At 38.1% G+C, this 26,954-nt stretch overlaps 1 protein-coding gene across 1 annotated transcript in view; it reads left to right on the top strand.

Annotated features, from left to right (window-relative positions):
- Window positions 1-26,954, top strand: part of LOC150083301 (uncharacterized) — a 122,457-nt gene that overhangs the window by 70,696 nt on the left and 24,807 nt on the right. The gene's annotated exons all lie outside the window — the stretch shown is intronic.

Below are 26,954 nucleotides of genomic sequence, written 5' to 3'. Positions count from 1 at the left end.
TGCACTGTCCACCCATGTCAACTGGATGCACTTCCTTAGATTTTGTTTCTCTCAGCTAACAGCCTAACCCCTCCTCCCTGTCTATCCTTTCTATACACATCGTACTCCCCAAATTCCAATTCTGCACTGCTTATATCTGTGTAACACCATGTCTTTGACAGCCCAACAATATCTGCCTTTGATGCCTTGATCAGCACTTCAAATTCATCAAATTTATTTACTATACATCTAGCAAAGGTGTACATTCAAGTATACATGCACTTGTTCTTACCCTTAGTTACCCTGACACAGCCCATGTATTTACTTGTTCCGTGATGACTCCCAGTAGCTCTTGAAATCCCCAGCAACTTGCTCTCTAGGCTGCTGCTTATTTCAATAGAAGTAGTGCAAGAATTTACTTTTTCCTCTGCACGTGGCTACTGTTAATCTTTTAGTCTGTGAATACCCCTAACCTAGTAGTTTTCCGACCCACATAACACTGCCTGAATAGCATCAGCAGATATTCTTGCAATACAGTCAGTCCTCGTATAGCACGATAGTTGTGTTCCTAGAAACCCTCGTGCAATGCAAAATCGTGCAATATAAACAACAGGCCCTATGGGAAAAAAAGGGTTAGGTGCCGACCTCCCAAGATTGAACACACATTGGTAACCAAATATTACCAAACACAATAAATAGTCGTAATGAAATACGTATTTTATAACGATTAAAATATGTAATAAAAAATAATATTATAATTTTTTATAATATTTATTATTATTATTATATTATATTTTATTATAATATAATAAATAATAAAAAATACGTATTTTTACGAATAAAATATGTATTTTATTACGACTATTACGTAATAAAATATTGCTAATGCTTTTGCTTCTATCGTAAGCAGACTTGTTTTTTGTTTGATTTTCTATCCAAACAGATGACAGCCGTTCCATCTCTTCCAATTCTTTGTGTCTTAATCTAATTCACCGTTGGTTTTTAGTTACACTTTGAGTTGTTCCTGCTATGAAAGTTGTTTTTATTTTCTCTGCATTCTTTGTAATTCTCAGCGTTGCCTCATTTAGGTCTGTAGCACGTGCAATATCAGATGGTCTTTCATTTCGCTAAAAGCGTTTCACAATTTCATATTTTTTCTCTATCGACAGAGGCGGACTGGCCATAAGCCTTGCCGGTGAAACACCGGTGGGCCGGAGTGATTTTGGCTATAAACCATAGTATGAAGCCACTATAAATTTTCCTGGGTAAGAATTTTTGACCCAGTCCGCCTCTGTTTATCAATATTGCGTTTCTTTTTCTCTCTGAATCTGCAGTGTCTTCACCAGGATGCTCCCTTTTCACACCTTTTAAGTATTTTACTCATTTTTAGGGAATAAAGCACAATTACAAAATGAGGAGGTACGCTTGATACACATAAACAAAGCTGCGCACGTGTAGCAACTGAATAAACAACACCATAAAGGCAGAGATACACTATTAACACTTCATATTTTACTAATGCACATTTCTGGGGGTTACTACCATAAAACAATAAAAACAATTTCCAGTTGCGTTTCTGCTAGTGGAATCTGTTATAAACTGGTAGTAAACTCGATCTAATTGCATTTGCGATCATACCGATAGCCGGAATTGTGTGGGTTTTTACGTTATTATGGTGAAATGTGTTCCCCCTTCACTGATATAAAAAACGTAAATACTGTACATTTTCAGAATCTTCTCTTCATTCCTATTGTGTTGCGTTCGGTTGGGGTGATTCTGCCATTTCTTGTAAAAATGGTTCGACTGCCATTTCTTGTAAACACAAAGGCGAATCGTGCATAAGCGAATTCGGTTCGTGTTATATAAGATATTGTTCCCCTATTTATAAATCGTGTATGATCGAATTTGTGTAGTGTAAACACGTGTTATACGAGGACTGACTGTATTCTTATGTCGATATAAGAACAAGTTTTTTTTTTTTTTTTTAATTATTCATCCACAGAAAAAAAGAACTAAGTGTTCTTCAACGTTTTAAATATTATAATATACAGTTATTAGTTAATTAAATTGTGTAAATTATCTTCATGAACTTGCAGTGTAGGTGATTTCATTATCAAAAAAGCATTAGTATTTCATATTAGAATAACTTTGATTTAGATTAGTTTTTTGTGTTTTGTATGAAATAGTACTGACTGCATCAGTCCTTGTCAGCAGATTATTTAATATTTTCAATAATTAAGAAGAGAGAGAGAGAGCGAGAGAGAGAGAGAGAGAGAGAAGTGCTTTGTGCTATTGCACAAAGAAAGAATTACATTAAAGTTTTGTTAATGTAATTAGTTCCATTCTTCTGATTCCATATTCTGATTCAGGAGTCATGTGTAAGGTTATCCAAGCAGTGGATGTGAGGATGAATAATGCATAAGATTTTAATAACTTTTTTCTTTTTTTTTTTTTTTTTTTGCTTGCTAAATTAACATGGCAGTAGTAGTGCCCTATTTTGTAACACGAGTAATAGCACATAGTCTGACAGGCTCCAGATTTAACACTTTAATCTTTGAAAAACATATATGGTTTTTGGGATCATGCTTGGAAACATACTAAGGCTTGACCTTTTACCAGTGGATTGCAGTTCTTATTAATTTTATTTTTTCATTTTTTTTTTAATCATAACTGAACATTCTACATTGTTTGTCTCTTGGTGACTAAAAATACGCATTAGTTTTAATGAAAAAAAAAGTTTATGAATTATACTTAAATTTTCAGAAAAGTGTTGGTAACAAAATAGAAATATGAAACAATTAATCTCTGCCAAACAGGTGCCTCCGTAGCCAGGTGGGAAGGAGCAGCAGTGCGTAGCACACGCTTCTTGATTAGACCGGGGTTCGAGCCCGTCACCACCAAATACGGAGGATGTGGAAAGGTCAGGGAATGACCACTGCATATCCCGGAGCAATATGGCCTTAGTTGCTAATGTTCCTAAAAACCAAATAACAACAACATCTCTGCCAAATTTAAGTTTGTGGGGGTATTAATTGCACAAAACTTTTGCAATACTCTAGCAAAACAGATTAGTGGCAAATGATGCAAGAAGCAAGCTTATACAGCATCAGCAAAAGAAAAAAAATTACCACATCACCTGTACATCTCCTTCAATAGTTTATCAAGTTCTTCCTTGAATTTATTAAAAAACTACCCACTTCCACAACAACAGATGGAAGTTTGTTCCAGCAATAACTACCCACTAGCTGAAGGCAGACTAGTGCACATCTGTCCTACAACCATCCTTCTTCAATTTGAATTTATGCCTCATCATATGTGTAATCTGAGAAAGGGTACCATCAGCATTGAGCTTATGCAATCCATTCAAAGCCTTAAACACCTTGATTAGATCTCCTCACAGGTGCCTAGTCTCCATATTCTACAAATGCAAAACTGAAGCCTTTTTTTGGTAAGAGCACCCCTTTGTTCCCCCTCACCAATCTTATTGCCCTTCTCTGTACCCATTCCAGGAGCTCTGAATCCTTCCCTAAAATGAGGCCTCCGGGCCTGTATGTAGTACTCAAAATGCAACCCAACTATTGCCTTATACAATGGGATAATCACCTCCTTATCCCTGATGCCAAAATTCCTGTATATCATTGACAAAACACCATGAGCTGTCTTAGCCACCTTTCTGCATTGCTCAGAGGACTTCATATCAGACTGATCTGATATGAAGGTCTTTTTCGTTTTCTGCTGCCCCAGGTCTTTTTTGTTTTCTGCTGCCCTGAGTGTACTACCACACAGTTGGTACATTAACCTGGGATTACTGCTACCATATTCAATACCTTGCTTTTGTCAATGTTAAAGTTCAGTTAACATTTCTAAGTCCTGCATAATTTTTTGTAACCATGTTGCAGTATCATACCTTGGTTACTGTCATTAACCATCCTGCCAATGTTTGTATCACCTGCAAACGTAGACATTAGTGACACTGGTGACTACAGTGGTCTCAGACAGTTTTTAAATTCTGTACAGTGGGATCAACTGGTGATGTCACCAACAGCAAATTCTAAGTGGGAAGATTCAAGGAACCCCAGGGACTCACATATGGTGAGTATGGGCTTGGCATACCCAGGGTCTTGAGCTGGATATCATCATTCTTCTCTTTCTAGGTGATTCCTTTCTACTTCTGACTCTCTCTCTCTCTCAGGGTAACTTGGGAAATTTTTTTTTTTTTTTTGGCTGGTGCAGCATATGTTAGGCTTCCTTCCACCGTATGGCTTATAATAATACTAATTGTGGAAGCTACTAGGCTTTTCATACTGATTAAGAAATATTGTTCAAGGTTTAGGCCTAAATGGATGTCAGATGAACTAATGAGAATCGTGGCAGAGAAGAAAAATGCATGGGATTCATATAAATTATCGGGTGACACAGAAGTCTATGGTAGACATAAGCTAGTCTGTAATGAGGTCGCAAAGGAGGTTAGGCAAGAGAAGGCAGATTACAAGAAATCTTTGGCAAAGAATGCTAAGAAAAACAGCAAGGACTTCTTTACTTACATAAACTCAAGAAGGAAGGGGATGAATCAGATTGGTTCGACTGTTGATGATCCTGCTCAGATAACTGATAATCTGAATGAGTATTTTGCATGTACATTCACACATGAGGAGTTATTGAGGGAGGAAAATGCCAGAAGTTTATCAGATTGTAACAGGGTGCTTAATGATTTTGTAATAACTGAGAGCAAAGTGGAGGAGAAATTGTTGAAGTTAAATATAAGAAAGGCACTTGAGGTGGATGGGATCTATCCAGTTATATTAAAGGAGGCAGCAAAATAAGCAAGCAAACCTTTAGCCATAATTATGAGAGCATCCTTGTACTCAGGGGAAGTCCTTACAGGCTCAGGATGTGCAATTGTATCCCCAATTCACAAAGGGGGATCTAAAGGTGACACTAGTAATTGCAGACCAGTTAGTTTAACATCTGTTCCATGGAAAATAATGGAGTCGCTGGTTAAAGATGGTTTTTTTTTTTTTTTTTATTATGAAAACCCCAAACACGAAAGGTATCAAAACCTATAGTACTTACTACCGTGCATGGGTTGAAGGAGAAGTATGGAGGGGGGGGGGGGGGGGGGAGATGCCGGAAACTTTGCTCTAGAAACTAAACATGGGTTTCACTACTTCAAGCCTCTAATAAGCAAAGTAGTGGTATTGCACCGGTTAATGAGAGTCATCTACCACATTGCAGGATCATTTCGACAAGACTGCATTAATTATCCAGACACAGCATGGGTTTGTTAAGGGAAAGTCTTGTCTGACCACTTTGATTGGATACTATAATGTGGTTACAAAGGAACCGGATGCAAAAAATAATTTTGATATCATGTACAGCAGACTCTCGATTTACTGGGATCAGATTAACCGGGACGCTTCAAGATTCCAAATTAAAAAAAAAAAAAAAATCAACCAGAAATCATAAAATTCAAGTAATAAATAGAAAGGTATAAACAGATGTTTTGCAAGTCGTAAATAAGGCATTATAAGTCGTCATTGGGAGATTAGTGTACCTATTATCTTGCAACCCCCGCTGTCTTCACACCCGCCACTCAAAAAAAAAAAAAAAAAAAAAAAAACCAACAAATGTTCAGTTTGTTTTAGTGCATTGTGTCGATTGTTTTCCGTTGCACCGCAAAAGGACAAATTTTGTTTCATTATTTATGTCAGGGATGTCGAATTTTTTTTTTGTTCGCTTTCAGTTAAACAAAAACTTGAAATTATTCAAAAGTTTGAAAACTGTGCATCCATTAAATCTCTAATGAACCATTATAATGTTGGGGACCAAACCATACGCAACATCGTAAAAAATATATGAAAGCTATTAGACTTAAAATCGACATTGTAAAAACTAAAGCATCATATTTGGACACGTGAGTAGTGCGTGGTAAGTTTTTTGTTTTTTATCTATCGCCATAATTTTTTACATAGGTTGCTGAACATTTTTCAATACAGTAAGTCCCCGACTTATGCAACTATGGATTTACGTAAATTTTTTTTCGATCAAATTTTTTTTTTTTTTTTTTTAGGATTGTAAAATTTAAAACAAACAAAAATAAATAAATAAATAAAATAAGCAATCAATAACGATGATCACGGCATGCACAAGTGAGACACAGAGTAACAAGCAAAAAAATAGGAAAGAAGAGAAGATTCTTACAATTTATTTATGGTTTTTTTTTTATATGACTAAAGATTTCAGTGAAAGGGACACGCATTTCACCATAATAACGTAAAAACCCACAGAATTCCAGCTATCAGTATTTTTGCAAATGCAATAAGGTCGAGTTTATTACCTCTTTATAATTAGAAATGTGCTTTAGCAAAATGTGAGCTCGTGCGGGGTGATAATAGTGGGTTTTCGCCTTAACCCTGTGAAGTTCTTTACAGAAAATTTCATTTTGACCGTTATCATGGTGCCGACTAAGAGAATAAATGTACAGCGCTACTAGTAAATCTACCAAGAAAAGGAAAGCGATCGATTTGGATCAGAAAATTAAACTAATAAAGATGTATGAAAATGGTCAAACATTAACAAGTATCGCGCTGAATTCAGATTTGTCAATAATAATATAGTAGCAATATGTTATTAGTCATTCCCAAGTTACGTAAAACTCGACGAAGTAAGGATTCTTGGAACGTATCTCTTACGTATGTTGGGGACTTCTGTATTTTTAGATTCACCAGGAAATTGATTATCCAGGATTTGTTTTTTACCATCTATCCCGGAAAATTGAGAGTTTACTGTACTTGGATTTCAGGAAAGCTTTTGATACTGTTTCACATGGAAGACTACTGTACAAGTTGGGGCAGTATGGTATTAAGGGTAAATTGCTACAATGGATAAAAGGGTGGTTGAGTTGAAGAAGACAGAATGATAATCAATGGACTAACGTTATTAGTGGAGTCCCCCAGGGTTCAGTGTTGGGCCCACTGTTGTTTTATATATTTATCAATGATATTGATGAAGGTATATCAGGCTTAATGTCAAAGTTTGCAGATGATCGAAAGGCTGGCATGGTTATTAATGACAGTAATGGCAGTGTTGTACTCCAACAGGATCTAGAAAATTTAGGCAGATGGGCTGAGAAGTGGCAACTGCAGTTTAACCTTGACAAATGCAAAGTACTGCATATGGGTAGAAGTAACCCCAGAGAAATGTAACAACTGTGTGATAGCTACAGTTAGGGTGGCAGAAAATGAAAAAGGTTCTGGGAGTATTTGTACAGTCAGATATGAAGTTTTCTGAGCAATGCAGACAGGCTGCCAGAGCAGGTCATGGGGTATTGTCAATGATATACAGGCATTTTGCTAGTAGGTAAAATGAGGTGATTATCCCTTGTATAAGGCAATGGTCAGGCCATGCCTTGAGTACTGCTTACAGGTTTGGAGGCCTTATTTTAGGAAGGATGTAGAGTTGCTTGAGCATGTACAGAGAAGGGCAACAAGATTGGTGAGGGGAATGAAGGGGTTCTCTTACCAAGAAAGGCTTAAGTTCTGCAAATTGCAGTGGCTGGAGACTAGGCACCTGTTAGGCGATTTGATTGAGGTGTATATACGGCCTTGAATGTGTTGAGCACGCTGAATTTTGATGGGATTCTTCTGCTTGCTCAGATTATGAACCTGAAGGGGCATAAATTCAAATTGAGTAAAGACAGTTGTAGAATAGATGTGCGGAATACTCCCTTGCCTTTAGCCAGCGGGTGGTTAATTGCTGGAACAAACTTAAACTTCCATCTGTTGTTGTTGTGGAAGTTGATAGCTTAAATAAATTCAAGGAGGAACTGGACAAAATTTTAGATGGAATGGATGTGTGAAAATTTTTTTTTTTTTAGCTGATGCTACATAAGCTCATACGCTTGCTTTCTTGCATCACATATCTCCATTACTACTACTACTGAGCCTGGTGTATATTCATCAATATCATTAATAAATATAGAAAATATGGGCCCAGCACTTGAACCCTAAGGGACTCCCCTAATAACATTAGTCCACAAAGATTCCATTGATAAACACTCTGTATCAACTTTCCCTTAATGCCACACTGCTCCAATTAAGTTAACATTTATGACCCCCCCCCCTTTGTATCGTCTGCAAACTTCGACATTAAGCTTGATATACCATCATCAATATCATTTATGAATACAGAAAACAATAATGGACCCAACACTGAGCCCTGAGGGACTCCACTAATAACATTAGTCCACGACGAGCAGTGTCCATTGATTACCACTCTCTGTCTTCTCCCCCTCAGCCACCCCTTTATCCACAGCAGCAATTTGCCTCCAATGTCACACTGCTCCAATTTGTGCAGCAGTCTTCCATGTGCAACAGTATCAAAAGCCTTTCTAAGATCTAAATATATAATATCAAAGTTATTCCCTGCATCCAGTTATTTTGTGACTGCATCATAGTATCCAATCAAATTGATCAGACAAGATTTCCCCTTAACAAACCCATGCTGTGTCCGAGCTATAACTGAAGTCTTGTCTAGATGATCCTGCAATGCTTCTTTAACCAGTGTCTCCATTAATTTCCCTGGAACAGAAGTTAAACTAACAGGTCTGTAATTACCTGTGTCTCCCTTTGATCCTCCTTTGTGGAGTGGGGTTCACATTTGCACTTCTCTAGTCCATGGGTACGTCCCCTGAGTCCAGGGAAGCTGTCATAAATATGGCTAAGGGTTTGCTTACTTCCTTTACCGCCTCCTTTAATATAACTGGATAGATTCCATCCACCCCAGGTGCCTTTCTTATGTTTATCTTCAACAATTTCTCCTCTACTTTACTCTCAGTTATTAGAAGATTATCTAGCTTACTGCCAGAGTTGAACACACCACTGGCATTTCCCTCCCTGAATAACTCCTTATGTGTGAATGTAGATGCAAAATATTCATTTAGTTTGTTAGCTACCTGAGCAGGATCATCAACAGTTGAACCATCGATATCAAGTGGACCAATCTGATTCATCCTCTTCCTTCTAGAGTTTACATAAGTAAAGAACTCTTTTTTTTACTGTTTTTCTTTGCATACTTTGCCAAAGATTTCTCATAATCTACCTTTGCCTGCCTAACCTCCTTTGTGACTTGGTTACAGACCAGTTTATATGTATCATAGGCTTCTGTGTCACATGCTAATTTATATGTATCCCATGCATTTTTCTTCTCTGTCACATGTCTAATTAGTTCATCTGACATCCATTTAGGCCTAAATTTTGAACAATATTTCTTTGTTGGTATGAAAAGCCTAATAGCTTCTCATTTTGAATTTGCTGTTGTTAACATCATCAGTTGGTCCCACCGTATAGAATTTAAATACTGTCTCAGACCACCGTAGTTACCTTTACGAAAGCAAAAACTCTTCCCTTTACCCTTGATGGTACTTACCTCTTTGAGTAAATCCCACTTCAGCACACTGTGATCACTGCCAACCAGTGGTTCCTTTATCTGCAGATTCTTGATGCATGAAGAATCACTACTGATAATCAGATCAAGAGTATTATTTCCTCTAGTTGCCTCCTAAAAATGCTGCTGTAGAAAACAATCATCCAATAAATCCACAAAAGCCTTGCTAGTGTGTGAGTGACCAACCCACAAATTCCAGTCAATCTCTGGGAAATTAAAATCCCCCATTATAAGACACTCTGATATACTGGCCCACTCTATTTCTCTGCACAATTGCTCATTATACTCATCAGATTCATTTGGCCTATAACACACACACCTACTCTCATTTTTCCTTTTCCAGTGCTTATGTCACACCAAACAGACTAAACATTGCATTGTCCACCAACATCAATTGGATGCACTTCCTTAGATTTTATGTGTTTCTTAACTAACAGCATCACCCCTCCTCCCTTTCTGTCCTGTGTATCCTTTCTGTACACATTGTACTCACCAAATTCCAGTTCTGCACTGCTTATGTCTGTGTGACACCATGTCTCTGATATCCCAACAATATCTGCCTTTGATGTCTTGACTAGCATTTCAAGCTCATCGAATTTATTAACTATACTCCTAGCATTGGTATACATGCAAGTATACATGCACCTGTTTCTATTCTTAGTTACCCCAACACAGCGCATGTATTTACTTGTTCCACTATGACTCCCAGCAGTCCTGGAAATCCCCATTGCCTTGCTTTCCAGGCTGCTGCTCAATTGCATTTCAATAGAAGTAGTGCAAGAATCACTTTTACCTCTGCCAGCGACTTCTTTTAATCTATTAGTTCATGTATCCCCCCAAGCTAGCAGTTTTCCGACCCATCTAACTCTGCCTAGATAGCGTCAGCAAATATTCTTGCACCCTTTCTATTTATGTGTATCCCATCCCTGTAGAAGCAGTCTCTCCTGTTAACAACACAGATCAGGCTGAGAAAAATTCTACCCCTTGAGCCTTGCACTATCTCTCCAGGGCCAAATTGATTGACAAGGCTCTCATCATATACTCCCTCCTATTGTGTCTGGCACAATTGCAGGCACTTTCAAATTCAACCCTAACTCGCAGCTTTTTTTCAGCATTGATCTGTACTTGTTACATAATTCCACCGGTCTTCTACTCTTAATATCATTAGTGCCAACATGTACAACAATATCACCCTTTGTGCCCTTAAAAGATGATATCTGCTTTACAATGTCATCAACCTTTGCCCCTGGCAGACATACCCTGGTCCTGTTCCGTCTATCCTTTTTGCACAGTAGTTCCCCATTTCCCTGACAATAGAGTCACTACAACAACTATTTCCTTTAGAACCAGCGCATTCTGCCTTGGGGTTTGCCGCTGTGTTGCTTGATGTTCAAGTGCAAGCTCTGCTATTGATTTGGGCAGTTGAGAGCTTGATGGGCATCGCGCACACACAAAGACATTCCCCTTGGAAATATCATGTCCCATTCCCGATTGCTCCACAAACATCAAACAAGCAGTGCATTTCAATAGACTTTGATTCAGAGGACAACTGCCCCCCTGAGTTCTCCCCTGAGCCACAGCACTTCCATTAGTTTGAGCCTTTTGCTTTGCTGTTCTGGTCTGAGTCATGATTTCTATTCATGTTCAATAAAATTCCAATACAAAATATAACCCTAAACTTATATCCCAATGCAGTTATAACACTATATATATATGTATTTCGGTATCGAATGTTAGTTCCGAATTACGTTATGACTTTCTTATCCCCTGTCAACTTATATGTTTGCTCCACAAACATCAAACAAGCAGTGCATTTCAATAGACTTTGATTCAGAGGACAGCTGCCCCCCTGAGTTCTCCCCTGAGCCACAGCACTTCCATTAGTTTGAGCCTTTTGCTTTGCTGTTCTGGTCTGAGTCATGATTTCTATTCATGTTCAATAAAATTCCAATACAAAATATAACCCTAAACTTATATCCCAATGCAGTTATAACACTATATATATATGTATTTCGGTATCGAATGTTAGTTCCGAATTACGTTATATGACTTTCTTATCCCCTGTCAACTTATATGTTTAATTTATGATGTTATGTTTGGAAAAACTAGGTGCTATATTTATTTAGTTAAAGTACAATTCAATTGACAATGAAATTTAATAAGATTAATAAATTTTACTGATTAATTGATACTACTATACTCGCTATCTAGTTTTCCGTTAAACCTTACGCTATCTAGTTCGGTGCACATGTTGTATCATATAACAATGGCGGCACATTACGAACGGTTAATCTACAGACACAAGGTATTATTTACTTTCCAAATCGTACTATCTAAATTCAAAATTAACCACGGAGCTTGACTTTGGGCGCCTCCGTAGCCAGGTGGGAAGGAGCAGTAGTGCGTATCACATGCTTCTTGATTAGACCGGGATTCGAGCCCGTGATCCCACCAAATACGGAAGATGTGGAAAGGTCAGGGAATGACCACCGCATATCCCTGAGCAATATGGCCTTAGTTGCTAATGCTCCTAAAAACCAAAAAAACAACAAACAAACAACAGAGCTTGACTAGGTCTATAAGCTACTTATAGAAAATAATTTAATCTAGCAGTTAAGTCAATAAAGTGCCTAAGTATAATTAAAATCTTTGCGTTTGCGGGAGCTGCAAAACCCGTTCAACACGTGGATTTGATACCCTTTACCAATACTAAGTAATAACCTACAGAATCTGTATCTAAATTCAAATTAAACTAAAGTATTGTTACTAGGAATATAAAGCAATTCTAAAATGCTGATTTAAGTCAATAAAATTAATATGCCAATTTAAGTCAATAAAAAAGCAAAACTTCTCTATTTTCTGGAGCCCGTGAAAACTTCGCGTGTTCACTTGTACTCTCGCACCCACTTCGACTTTTTTGGGAATGTATGATATTATTTTGATACCTTCCCGGAATGCGAATAATCTTGGGTTAGCTGATTTACTGTTCATGGCCACAATCTCTACAGGAATTTCTGTCCTTTTCCATGATAAATACCCACATAGGCAACTTGTAAACTTTGAGAAGCTTTTGGATAATGGAAAGCATGTCATAGTGATGAAAAGCAACATTTCACTATAGACAAACTGTTCTTCACCAGACACAATCTAGTAACATTATTGATAGTGCATAGCCTCATAACCCCAACCCCCCTCGCTCAGCTTATACATAGTGAACAGCAATGTAAACCATTTAATCACAAAGGAACTGGATGCAGGGAATAACTTTGATATTATATACTTGGATCTTAGAAAGGCTTTTGATACTGTTGCACATGGAAGACTGCTGCACAAATTGGAGCAGTGTGACATTGGAGGCAAATTGCTGCTGTGGATAAAGGGGTGGCTGAGGGGGAGAAGACAGAGAGTGGTAATCAATGGACACTGCTCGTCGTGGACTAATGTTATTAGTGGAGTCCCTCAGGGCTCAGTGTTGGGTCCATTATTGTTTTCTGTATTCATAAATGATATTGATGATGGTATATCAAGCTTAATGTCGAAGTTTGCAGACGATACAAAGGTAGGCAGGGTTGTCAAGGACACTACTGACACTATGCTGCTGCAACAGGATCTGGAAAGGTTGAGCAGATGGGCTGAGAGGTGGCAAATGAAGTTTAACATTGACAAATGTAAAGTACTACACATGGGAAACAGCAACCCCAGAGCAACGTATCAACTCTGTAGTACCACAGAGTTGATACGTTACCACAGAGCAACGTATCAACTCTGTGGTACTACACTGACAGTAGTAGAGAATGAAAGGGACCTGGGGGTGGTTGTGCAGGCAGATATGAAGTTCTCTGAGCAGTGCAGACGGGCTGCAAGAGTAGCTCATGGTGTATTGTCAATGATATATAGGAATTTTTCTAGCAGGGATAAGGAGGTGATTTTTCCCTTGTATAAGGCAATGGTCAGGCCACACCTAGAGTACTGTATACAGGTCTGGAGGCCTCATTTCAAGAAGGATGTAGAGCTGCTGGAACGAGTACAGAGAAGGGCAACAAGATTAGTGAATGGAACAAAGGGTTGCTCTTACGAAGAAAGGCTTAAGTTTTGCAAATTACAGTGTCTGGAGACTAGGCACCAGCGAGGTGATCTGATAGAGGTGTATAAAGCCTTGAATGGTTTGAGCATGCTCAATGCTGATGGGATTCTTCCTCTCGCTCAGAATAATCACCTGAGAGGGCATAAATTCAAATTGAGGAAAGACAGATGTAGGATAGACGTGCGGAAATTTGCCTTTAGCCAGCGGGTGGTTGGTTGGTGGAACAGACTTCCATCCCTTGTCGTGGAAGTTGATAGCCTAAATAAGTTTAAGGCTCAGATGGACAGGTATTTTGAACGAACAGAGGGGTGAAGTGGAAGTGGTGTTTTTTTTTTTTTTTTTTTTTGGCTGATGCTGCATAAGCTTGCTTTCTTGCATCAAATGCCTCTACTAATGCTAATGATAGTGGTAAAAAGGACATGCTAATGGCACGTTCTTCAGGCCCTCCTCATGGTACAACAGTGGTGGAATATGTGGAGAGTGGATAAACTAATTCATGAAGATTGACGCATTGAGACCTAGGAAATGTTGTTTGTGAGAGTGGGAATAGGCTTTAATGCATTAAAAACAATTCTGGCTTAACATATGATCTGATATATAGGGTGTCTCAAAAATATTGGTACAAATGTTTAGGGGAGGTAGGTAACATCTAAAGGAATGTGAATCGCATAGGAACCCATAACCGGAAACATCACGGGAAAGTAGTAGCAGAGGCACAAGAAGCAGAAATGACACAAGACAGTAATTAGTGGCCAACATTTATTTGACATAATATTAACAATGGAGTACAAGATGGATGCATTTCATGATAGTACAACAGATGCTCGAAGGTTCCACCATGAGACATGATGCATGCGTGACACCGACGCAGCATGGATTGGCGGACACGGTCAAACACACCTGGAGTTTCTTTGACAGTAGCAGCAGCGCAGAAGTCGCCACGAGATCCATTTCCATCTCCACAGGTGATTCATACACAATAGATTTGAGGGGCCCCCCCCACAGAAAAAAATCAAGCCTCGATAAATCAGGTGAGCGTGGGGGCCAGGCAACGGGTCCACCACGGCCAATCCATCAATGCCCAAAACGCCTATTCAAATGGTCACGAACACACCTTCCATAATGGGCAGGCGCCCCGTCATGTTGAAACCAAATGTTGCGTCTCACATTTGCTGGAACATCGTCAAGTAACCCTAGTAGAACTTGTTCAAAAAAGATCCGATATTTAGCGGAGTTCATGCTGGTTGGTAACAGGTATGGGCCGACTAAGCAGTCACCAACCATACCTGCCCACACATTTATTGCGAAGCGATGTTGTGCCGCATGGGGGCGCACACTGTGTGGTTGTCATGAACCCACACATGAGCATTGTGCTGATTGAATAAGCCTTCCCGAGTGAAATAAGCCTCATCCGTGACCAAAACATAGGCTGGAAAATTCAAGTCTTGAACACTTTCTTGGAGAAACCATTGCACAAAAGCCATACGTGCAGGATGATCTTGGGGAAGCAGTAACTGAACCCTTTGGAGATGAAAGAGGTGTAAGGAATCGTTGTGCCAGACACGCTGTACACTGCAACAAGACACTCCTAAGGCAGAGGTAACAGCACGTGTGCTGGTAGTAGGATTATTCTGGACGGCATTCAACACACTTTCTTCCATGGTGGGAGTTCGCATCAAACGTGATCTTCCCGCACTACTCCTGTTACCTCTAAATGACCCATAATCGCACAAATTTTGATGCACACGCACAAACAAATGGTGGTCCGGTACATGTCTGTCTGGGAAGCGTTCTCCATAAATTCATTGAGTGGCTTGTCCATTGCCCTCTGCTAATCCATGGCATGTCTGCCAGCTCACAGTTTGTATATCGATGCATGCTCTTCGTGCGGCGACTACTGCATGAATGAGTAAACCAGAAATTTTCCCTCTTGCGAACTGATGAACAGTGCCGTGTACCAACTTACAGTGACGTTTCCAGTTATGGGTTCCTATGCGATTCACATTCCTTTAGATGTTACCTACCTCCCCTAAACGTTTGTACCAATATTTGTGAGACACCCTGTATATGGGCGCCTCCGCAGCCAGGTGGGCAGGAGCAGCAGTGCATAGCACACGCTTGTTGATTAGACCGGGGTTCGAGCCCGTGACCACCAAATACGGAGGGTGCAGAAAGGTCAGGGAATGACCACCGCATATCCCCGGAGCAATATGGTCTTAGTTGCTAATGCTCCTAAAAACCAAATAATAACAACAACTGATATATAGGAAATCGTGTGTGTCAAGTGGATTCCACAAAATGCTAATGCAACATCACACAGAGCAGAGAGTGCAGGCATGTATCAATCTTCTAAATTAGTATGAGACCGTAGTTAACAGTTTTCTTAACAACATAATCACTGGAGATGAGATCTCAATGCACCATATGGACTCAAAGTGGCAATCTGTGGAGTCATGACACAAGGATTCACCAATGAAGCAGAAATTCAAAGCTCAGCCATCTTCTGGAGAAATTGTGGATTTCCTGGAATGAGGTCACATAGTCGCCAGGTGGAGATGCTGAAGACAAATTGCAAGAGTGAGGCCAGTAAAGTATGTAAGGAAAATTGTTTCTTCAGCACAACAATGCTGGACTCCATACCAGCATCCTAATAAGGGAGACCATTGTGCAGTTTGGATGGACTGTTCTGTCACATTCTTTGTTCAGTTCTGACCTTAGCCATTAGACCTTCACCGGTTTGACTCTATGAATGGATAGCTTTTGTGGGAACACTTTGCCAATGATGATTCTGTCATTTCAGCCATCAAGAAGGGCTCTTAGAGGCTGACAGCAAGTTTATAAAGGGAGGGATGCAGGTTGTGGTTCAGCATTGGGGAATATATATGTAAAGTGGTAGTGAATTAGTAGAAAAATAAATATAAGTTCTTGAAGTACATACAGTTGGAGTATTGGCATACCTGCAGTTGATGTCTAAAAAAAATTTAGAGGCTTTAATTTTAGAGTGATCCTTGTATCTTACATCCTCCTTCTGTTTTTTTTTTTTTTTTTTTTTTTGGTAGCTATTGGCGCATCGGCTTCTGTGGCCATAGTGCACCTCCCAAGTTTTTTTTTTTTTTTTTTTTGCAGTACTTTTATCCAAGCCCGAGGCAGGATTCGAACCCGCGACCTTTGAGTTGCCAGGCAGGTGCTTTACCCACCCGGCTAGCCCGGTCGGCCCTCCTTCTGTAATAAATTCCTGAGCTCCATTATGAAAATAAAGCAATTTTACCATATTATCATAAGGCTGTCCTACACAGTTTGATAATTCACCATCTCTCTCTCTCTCTAATCCAATTAATGGGATCATTGCTGACCGGGCTAGCCGGGTGGGTAAAGTGCCTGCCTGGCAACCCAAAGGTCACGGGTTCGATTCCCGCCTCGGGCTTGGATCAAAGTACTGCAAAAACCTTGGGAGGTGCATTATGACCACAGAAGCCTATGCACCAACAACCAAAAAAAAAAAAAAAAAAAAAAAAAATGGGATCATTAGAATATTCTAATGCTTTGGGGTGTACATCTGGGCTAATTAGTTCAGGTTCAAGAAGTTGTGTGTTGTTCTTAACAGCAGAAGTGTAAATGAATTCTTGGACATTAATTTCCTGTGTATCACATTTACTGTCATAAACTGAGTTTCAAAATGTTATCTAACTTGAAGTTTTTCTTCCTTTCAATTTTTTTTTGTGACCATCCTTTGTTTCTGTTCATCACATTTACATTTTGAAGACATCATTGGGATTTTTGATTTGATTCAATTGGACATAATGACTTTTCTGAATCAATATGTACTTGCTTCATATAAACAATATAAGGCTGAATTAGCCTTGAATTAGTTGTATGGCATTGAAACAACTTACAAATGAGGTCTGTGATCAGTATTGCTGCACTGTATGAGGAGACCCCCTAAATGAAACTAAAAGTAAATTTAATTGCAGACTTAAACTGAAACCAGTTTAAATCCTAAACTGAAACAGACACTGAAATTGAAACTGTCAAGTGATTCTGAAAGTGGAAGTTCAGTTCAGTATCATTATCTGTATCAGAGTCATAATGAAGGCCTACTCCCCCTCTTTTTTTTAGTATGACAGCCCATAGCTTAATCGTGGGACACCCTGCGTACATGTGTGTTTTGCATAATGATTAATCTGACCCTGTTTTTAGATCATATAATTGAAGCAAATTATTTCTAATTATGGTTTCTTATAGTTCATTAATGGTATAATTTTTCCATTACATCATACAATGTACATGAATTACTTATTATAATATGTGAGAACTAATGTGTTTTCTTACTGTTGAAAGTATTTCCTTCCTTTCAGAAATAAATATTTAATAGAGATTGTTTTTAAGTTGGTACCAAACTAAAACAGATTTACAGATAACTAAATCTTACCCAGCACTCTGCCTTATTGATGGACAGAAATTTATTGTACATATGCTATGATTTCTTTCTTATGAGAAAACAGATTATTACCATTAGCAGTAATAATTCACTGATTATAAAACAGTAATGATATTAATAGTAATTCATTTATATATCAAAATGTACTGGCTTGACTTCATTCTTTCTTGAGGGAAACAGAATACATAATCTGTTGTAAAGCTCATAAATTTGTATTTGTTTAAAGAAACACTAATTTATTCAAATTCAAAAATAAGTCATATATAAGTCTCACTTTTCATATACACTTGTATTAAACTTGAAGCAGTGTGTATTCACTTTTAGCATTTGGATAAACTATAATAATAATAATCAATTTTCTGAGAGGCAAACTTACCTTAAATTCTATGGGTAAGTAGCAGAAATTAATTTATATACCCGCAATGCAAATTTGCTCCAACGTGACTGATATATTAGGAACAATGCGAGTATAACGCGATTTTTGCGTTGGCTCCTGCACGATTTCATCTGCAAGTAACACCAGGTGAATGAAAAACTCCGCACCAAGCTGAACATAACAACCTGCGGAGCAATACATACAAGTCTATGAAACTAAAAAAATGTCAAACGTCAAATGTGTGAGAGCTATATTTCCCATTTACTGTAGTTGTATTGGTCAGAGACACTGTCATTTGCTCTATTCACAAGATAACACGTGATATTGTAGGCTGACTCATGTTTTCAGGAGCTCATATTTTTCTGTTCAAAAAGAAATTTCATGAGGCATGATAATGTGAGCAGAGGAGCACATTTTTGGAGGTCACTACCGTAAAACAATAAAAACAATTTGCAGTTCCTGATTTATTGGGCTTTTCGGTTAGTGTAATCTAATTATGAACGGGCAGTAAACTCGATATTACTGCATTTGCAATAATACCAATAGCTGGAATTCTGTGGGTTTTTACGTTATTATGGTGAAATGTGTTTCCCCTTTCATGAAATCTTCAATCATAAATAAATTTTCAGAATCTTCTCTTCATTCCTATTTTTTAAGCTTCATAAACTTGTCTCATTTGTGCAATTTGAGCATACCGTGTTCGTCGTTATTGATTGCTTATCTTTTTTACTGTTTTAAATTGTACAATCCAAAAAAAAAAAAAGAAAATGTCAGTGAAAAGAAATATCTTGTCAAGGTAAAGTGCCATTATTTAGTGTAATATTTATTTATTTATTAGAAATTTAAGAAACCCAATTAAAATTGCTGTGTTAGCAATTTTATTGGGTTTCTAACTTTTTTTAGTGTTTTCCTTACCAGACTGAACTTTTTTTTTTTTTTTTTTGAGTGCTCTGCCGCTATCCCTATTTTTCCCATAAGCCCTGTTGTTTTTAATGCATGAAATATCATAATGTGGAGATTTTTAGGAACATGTGTACTGCGTTATAGCAGAACTGACTGTACATTAAATTACTTTACATTTCAGAAAGATGAACTCATCAGTAAATAATAACAGAAAATGAGTTTGCAATTTACAGCTCCTACAATTTGGAACACAGTCAGAAATATGGTGAACTGTAGCTCAATGGAATCAAGGGAGACATTTAGGGTAAACTGTGTCATAGGAAGTCACTAAGTCTCTAGCTCTGCAGGATTACCTTGTTAGATTTGGCCAACCATTCTAACCATTTAGTTGGAGGGTGGAAAGCTGTGTGGATGCCTGCTCTTCAGCTGCCTTTTTTGGTTCTTTGTTCTTTTGCCATTATAAAGTGTTTCAGCTTGTTCTCTCTTATGGTGGTTTTGCATAGTCTCTGATATAATGCCTGAGCAGTTTTGTGATGAGAGTGCAATTCTTATTTGCATACACCTTGTGCACCTTGGAATAGTTATCCATGGTTGTGGTGTGGGGATAAGATTGTCATTCTGCATAGATTTACTATGAACTGTATTGCTGTAGTTATTTTGATTGTGGGAGGCTTCAATGATAAGGGCACTTTCTTCCCACCTCCAGGCCACAAAAGTATCATCAATAAATCTGAGCCAGACTTTGTTTGGTGGAAGGGTGGAGGAGGTGCTGGCTGTTAATTCAAATTCACCCATGTATATATATCTATCTGGAGTAGGAGGGAGGTGACTACCCATACTGAGGTCCTGCAATAAACCTAGAGAAATTTAGCAGACATCCAGACAGAACAGACATGCATAACCTACAGAGAATATTTTCTAGGTGCATTGCCAACATCTCTCTCTCTCTTTGTCCACTTTCCCACTGCACAAACATGCAATCCAGACAAAACTAACATAAGACTTTTGACAAACATTGCTTCCTTTATTGAGCACTACTAGATCAATCAGTTATATACCATGGATATGTAAATTCATGACCCAAGGTAACTTAAACCTCCAAAACAGGCAGAAAGTCACCCTACTTATACAGGAGGATCCAACTAAACCCCTTTCCTAGTGCTTTAATTCCTATTTCTAATAGTAGGATCCTAATTAATGAAGAAAGTAATTTATTCTTTAAAAGTGTACAATTTTCACAAGTCCCTAAAAAAAATTTCTTTTTTAGAAATGCTCTAATTTCTGGGCACCTCAGTAAAAAATATTAAAAACTTCAAAACATGAGAAGTCCTGACATTTAATTTAGTTGAAGTCCCAAAATATAACTGCAGTCCAACAAAAAAAACAACCGGATCCATACACACACCTTATGGTCCCTGAAAAGGAAAGCTCTTGACAACCCAAAAAATGATAACATTATCCACATCAGTAAAGCTGATTAAGGAAGTGATCTTGTCACACTAGACAAAAATACTAATCTTAAGAGAATGTCAGACCTTTTTAAAGACCCTAACACCTTGAAAAAAAGAGTTATAAAGTGTACCTTCCAGCTTGCCCCATAATGAAAAATACCACTAAGGACAAAACTTGGCATGCCCATTGGTATTATCTCGACTCCAGTACTCTTTCCCCCCCCAAAAAAAAAACACGCAGAACTTTAGTTAATGATTTTTGGAAAGTCCCTTTCCTGAAGAGGACTTGGTCAACTCTGATATAGAGTTAGTATTTACCAGTGTCACTCTTCCAGAAACAAGCAACACCCTCCTTAATAAATTAAATTCTCCCATCACCATTAACACATCTCAGCCCCTGAACTACTGTTGATATCAGTGATCTGGAACTCACCATTGGACAAGCTTATTTCTCTTTCCGAGGTCAGCACTACATACAGAAGTGGGGCCTCAGTATGGGTAATCCCTCCTCCTTTCTTGACAGATATAGACATAGGTGAATTTGAAGATACAGCCATAACTATCCCTCAACTCCCAAGTCTTGTTCAGATTTGTTGATATTTTCATCATCTGAGAACAGAAAGAAAGTAGCCTTCTCTTTTCCCATGACTATCTAAATGATTGTAATGATATCAAATTCTCAATTTAAAGCAAAGTTGTCCCTTTCCTCAATGTTGGTATCAATGTCATGACAACTGCCTCATTAAAAAAAAGCCTACAGAAAACACATCAATACCCTTACCATCCATCAGCAGTTAAAACAGATATAATTAAGGGTAATAGCCCTCAGGATTTGCTCAGAAGATACCTAAAAACAAGAATTCAGCTCTGTAAAAATAACCAATATCCAGAGAGCCTTAATTATAAAAAATAATGCAGAGAACCACCCCATCCCAGGATAACAGTTCTCATAACACACCCTATTACTTAGGCACCATTAATATACTTGCCAAAACAACACAATGTGGACATGCATTTCATTGGCAATAGAAACCTAAAGCAACTGCTACATTCTACTGATCTTCACTCTCCCCATTCTAAAAGACATTGTTTACCAACTTGACTGTGATTGCAACAAGTTCTACAGAGGTAGAACTTCTACACTTCAGAACCTTCAAACACTAGTAGAACTGACTACCACACTTCTTTTTGTGTGGTTGTGAGGTCTGCCACACAAGAAGAGGCAACAATGAAATGTAGAACATCATCCCATATCAAAAAATACACGTTTAACACCAGAAATCCAAAAATTTTCAGCCATAACCCACCATCAAAAATGAAAGGATTTCATTGAAGTCTTCCACATCCAAAAACCACTATACCAATACAGTTACACATTAAATCTAGGTAGGATGACAATCCTCCAGCATGGATAACTGCATTCCAAGATGTACAAGGTTACAACAGAACCAGAATTGCACCATCATCATAGAACCACCAGGGCATCTCTAGGAAGTATGAAGAATATCATCATAAGAGAACATACAACGTCTGATAACAGCAAAAGAGGAACAGCACCTCCCAACCAACAAGAAACAGCTAAAGAGAGTATCCACACTGCTCCCACCCTCCACTTAATGATCAGTTCAGTTAGCAGCAAAAAGGCATCTTACAATGTGCAATCGTTAAACTAATCCAGCCAACTAATTCTGCAGAGCTGGAGACTTACAGCAAGTTTGCATAATACAGTTCCATTCTCAGCCATAACCTACCATCAAAAAAGAAGGAATTTCATTGAAGTCTTCCACATCCAAAAGCACTATACCAATACAGTTACATATTAAATCTTGGTAGGGTGACAATCCCCTGCATTCCAAGATGTAACAGAACTGCACCATCATCATAGAACCACCAGGGCATCTCTAGGAAGTATGAATAATACCATCATAAGAGAACATATTACAATGTACATTGCTCCAAAAAGAAACAGCTAAAGAGAGTATCCACACTGCTCCAACCCTCCACTTAATGATCAGTTTAGTTAGCAGCAAAAAGGCATCTTCCAGTGTGTAATCGTTAAGCTAATCCAACCAACTAATCCTGCAGAGCTGGAGACTTACAGCATGTTTGCATAATACAGTTCTCCTTCGATTCCATTGGGCTACAATTCACTGTGCTTCTGACTGTGTTCCAAAATGTAGTGGCTGCAAATTCTAAATTTATCTCTTGTTAATGTGTTGACTTTGGGAGAGAGAGAGAGAGAGAGAGAGAGAGAGAGAGAGAGAGAGAGAGAGAGAGACACACACACAGAGCTCTGAAAAGTTGGTTAGTTTAATGTATATATTTATGATATATTAAATGTGCTAAATTATTCTTGTGTGATGTAGTACAGTGTTGTCATACCCAAAACTGTTGATTCCTGCATATATAGTAATGTCCTTTGGCCTTTACATTTCAGAGTTGTGTTCATCAGCATAATCCTCAGCCCACATCACTCCTGAATTTGAGGTCAGTTCCTTAATTTTGTTATATGAATAGTCCAAAATTCTTCATGCCACTTTTCAGCACGTTGTTTACTCCATGCCATGTCATGTTTGGGTAGTGATTTGGGCCCACAGTGATCCACAATCTGTTAGCTCAGTGTCCTAATTAAGTGGCCAGGCATTGTAAATAGAGTAAATTATTCAAAGAAATGCAGTAAGTTTTGAGAACTGTTCTCAGATGTGTGGTGCAAATTAGAAATAAAAATTTATTAAGTTATCTCCATTTTCCTGAACTAAATGGATGTGAACTAACTGACTTTAAGAGAATAATGTTGGTTAGGGAAAGTAAGAAACAAAGTCAAGAGTATCAAAAGTGACTCTTTTATTGCTACAGAAAAGTCTGTTGTAGATCGATCTTGCACTATTCATAATGTGATTTTGGTGATATTAACTTTTTTTGGCTTTCTGTAATTATTTTTCACAGTTGACATTCTCCATTCTTGACTTGTGGCAAGTATTGAAAGCAACCTTTTTACTGTTGTAGATAACTTTGTTTTAAATCTCTTAATTAGTCATATGATGTTAGCCTCTGTCAACTTTAGCTTCATTGGCTTTCGTTAATTACAATTGAGAGCTGGATGTCTCTCATTTTAGCTGCCAATTCACAATAACTTGAAGGACTCTTGTCAAGGGGGAAAAACTCAGTGGCATTTATGAATCAAAAAGAATATGGTACACTTTTCTAGGAATCGATTCCAAAATGTAGTGGCTGCAAATTCTAAATTTATTTCTTGTTATTATTTAAGTAATGAATTGTGATGGGGGAGGGAATTTGAGTGACTTTTAGGATATTTTTGAAATTCTTATCGAAATGGTACACTTTAATGAGGCAAAAAAAAATTAAAAAGCCAAACTCTATCTGAAAATGAAACTACTACACATATGTTCTACATATGTTGTAATCACTTTCAGTGTTAAAGTGGCCCCTGCATTATGCTGTTGATATCAGTTAATGAGGATGGTTTGAAAAGTAAGGGAACGTGATATTTTTGAAAATACTTAATTTTACAGTTATAAAATTACATAACAATAAAGGTACATATCTCTGCTATTCAGCGCAGTCATCATGCATATTAAAGCATTTATCCCAATGTGGGATGAGCTTATCTATACCCTTCCAGAAGAAGTCGGATTCAACACTTATTAGTATTAGTAGTGGCAATTGATGCATGAAAGCAAGCTTATACAGAATCAGAAAAAAAAAAAAAAAAAACTTCCCGTCAACCTATCCATCCCCTCCAACAGTTTATCTAGTTCTTCCTTGAATTTATTCAAATTACTCACTCCCACAACAACAGATAGAGGTTTATTCCAACAATCAACCACATGCTGACTGAAGGCAAACTTCTGCACATTTATCCTGCAACCATTCTTCCTTCATTTGAATTTATGCACACTTCATGTGTTGTCTGAGCAAGAGGAGGAATGCCATCAGCATTGAGCTTGTTCAATCCTTTTAAAGCCTTAAACAGATCACCTTGCAGGTGCCTAGTCTCCAAACGCTGCAATTTTCAGAATGAAGCCTTTCTTGGTAAGACCACCCTTTTGCCAGTCTGGTTGCCTTTCTCTGTACCCATTTCACTAGCTCTACATCCTTCCTAAAATTAAGACTACAGACCTGTATGCAGTATTTAAGATGTGGTCTGATCCTTGCCTTATACAATGGAATAATCACCACCTGCTATCCCTGCTAGCAAAATTCCTGTATATCAGTGACAAAACCCTATGTGCTGTCCTGGCAGCCTGTCTGCATAGCTCAGAGAACTTTATATCTGACTGCACAATTACACTCAGTCTCTTTCATTTTCCACTAACCTGAGTGTAGTGCCATGTAGTTGATACATTAATATGGGATTACTGCTAGCCATGTGCAGTACTTTGCATTTCTGAATGTTAAACCTCAATTGCCATTTTTCCCAGCTGCCTAATTTTACTAGATTTTGTTGCCATAGCATACCATCATTGCTGCTGTTGCCACCTATCAACAAATTACTAACAATGCACTTTACATTGAATGTCATTGTCTGTGTTTTGAAATGATGTCACTATGGAAGTCCAAAAACGCAAGATTCTGAAGGGGCAAAGTCTGGATGCTATTTAGTGCTCCTGATTTTTGTCTCGTTGCAGGTTTGCACCATAAAAACCAAAAAATCAATCAATCTTGTTGAAGGATCAGAAAAGTTCACGTGCCACTTGAATTCATTACACCAAAAACATACCTGTTTCTCTAACATTTTTTTCCATTGACAGTCAGTAGGTCTTGATGAATTTCACTTGATGTACAAGGGGGTATCAAAAAATTTTGTACCCTTACCTAGAAATAATAGTCCTAGAATGGTGAAACTTCACAGGAACTTTAATCATTTTCTCTGTACTCTCCATGTACAGTAACACATTTCTCCCATCTATGGGTCAGTTTAATACCTTGATCATAGAAGTCTGCACTTTTTGTCTGAAATCACAATTCCACTTTATTGATGACTTCCTGAGACTAATCAAAGCAGCATCCACGCAATGGTTTTTTCATTTCTCGAAACAAGAAGTCTGATGGTTCCAGGTCAGGAGAATAGGGTGGTTCACCCTAAAAAAGTTCTCAACGTCTGCATTGCACAAATCCAACAGGTGGCAAGAACATTGCATTCGACATTGCTTCTGCGAAGGCATCAGCAATCTTGGAACCCATCATGTGGAGACCTTAGACATATGCAGATGGTCATGTAGAATGCCGTGGGCAGACCTATAACTAATTCCCACTGGATTTGCGATGAAATGAACTGTCACATGTCTGTTACTCAGCACCAGCTCCTCAACCATTGCAACCGTCTCACTGTCTGTGGATGTTGATGGCCTGCCTTCTCTTGGCTCGTCAAAGACGCTTGTATGACTGCACTCACATTTCCACTATTGCACAGTGTGATAGGATGGACAATGCTGCCCATGCACAGCGTTCATTTCTTGGTCAATTTCCTGAGTTTTATTGCCCTCCAAATGCAGGAACTTGATCACTGCTCAATACTGTACTCCACTTTGTCAACTATAGCATCCTTCCCCAGATTCCGGGCCCCACCTCTGGTGTATGATCACCTACGGGAATGAAATTTCATGTTAGTTACTGAATATGTAGACAACTTATTAAAAATGGCATCTTTCTACTGATGTTTTATATGGGTCAGGGTACAAACTTTTTGATACCCCCCCTCGTAGTTCCATTTGTAAGCAAAAATCAAATTACTGAATGCACTTCCACACTGGATCATGTGTGTAGTGGAACTGCCTTTACCTTTCAGATGTAAACAACAAGCAGTAGGACCAGTATAATTAAAAATCTTCTGAAAAATATTTGTCCTTACTTTTCAGATTACCTTAGTACATAGTATGGAAAAAAATGGTCTTCAAACGTATGCACTAGACATTAAGTTTTATTAACTCTTCACTGAAAAATTAACTAACACCAAAAAGAATGATCTAACAGAGCCATATTCATAGTTTGCCAGTAACTTAAATGCTGATATCTCTCTCATAGGCAGTGAGCTTTCATTGTATGCCTTTTCTGCAGACAGTGTTATTCTAAATTGGCATCGGTAATTCCAACTCCCTTCTTTAATCTAGTAAGAACATTGGTATCAGACAGTCAGCATTCACAGTTCAACTTTAAATTTACCAACTTTTCTTATTCTTCATTCACTCTTTCTGCTTCACATTTTTGGAACAATATTTATTCATGTGTATTCCAAATTACGGTGTATAGAAATTCAAG

Source organism: Mastigoproctus giganteus, chromosome 7 (genome assembly GCF_048544385.1).
Source record: "Mastigoproctus giganteus isolate SK-2022 chromosome 7, ASM4854438v1, whole genome shotgun sequence".
NCBI lineage: Eukaryota > Metazoa > Arthropoda > Arachnida > Uropygi > Thelyphonidae > Mastigoproctus > Mastigoproctus giganteus.
This window is presented reverse-complemented; position numbering and strand designations above follow the sequence as displayed.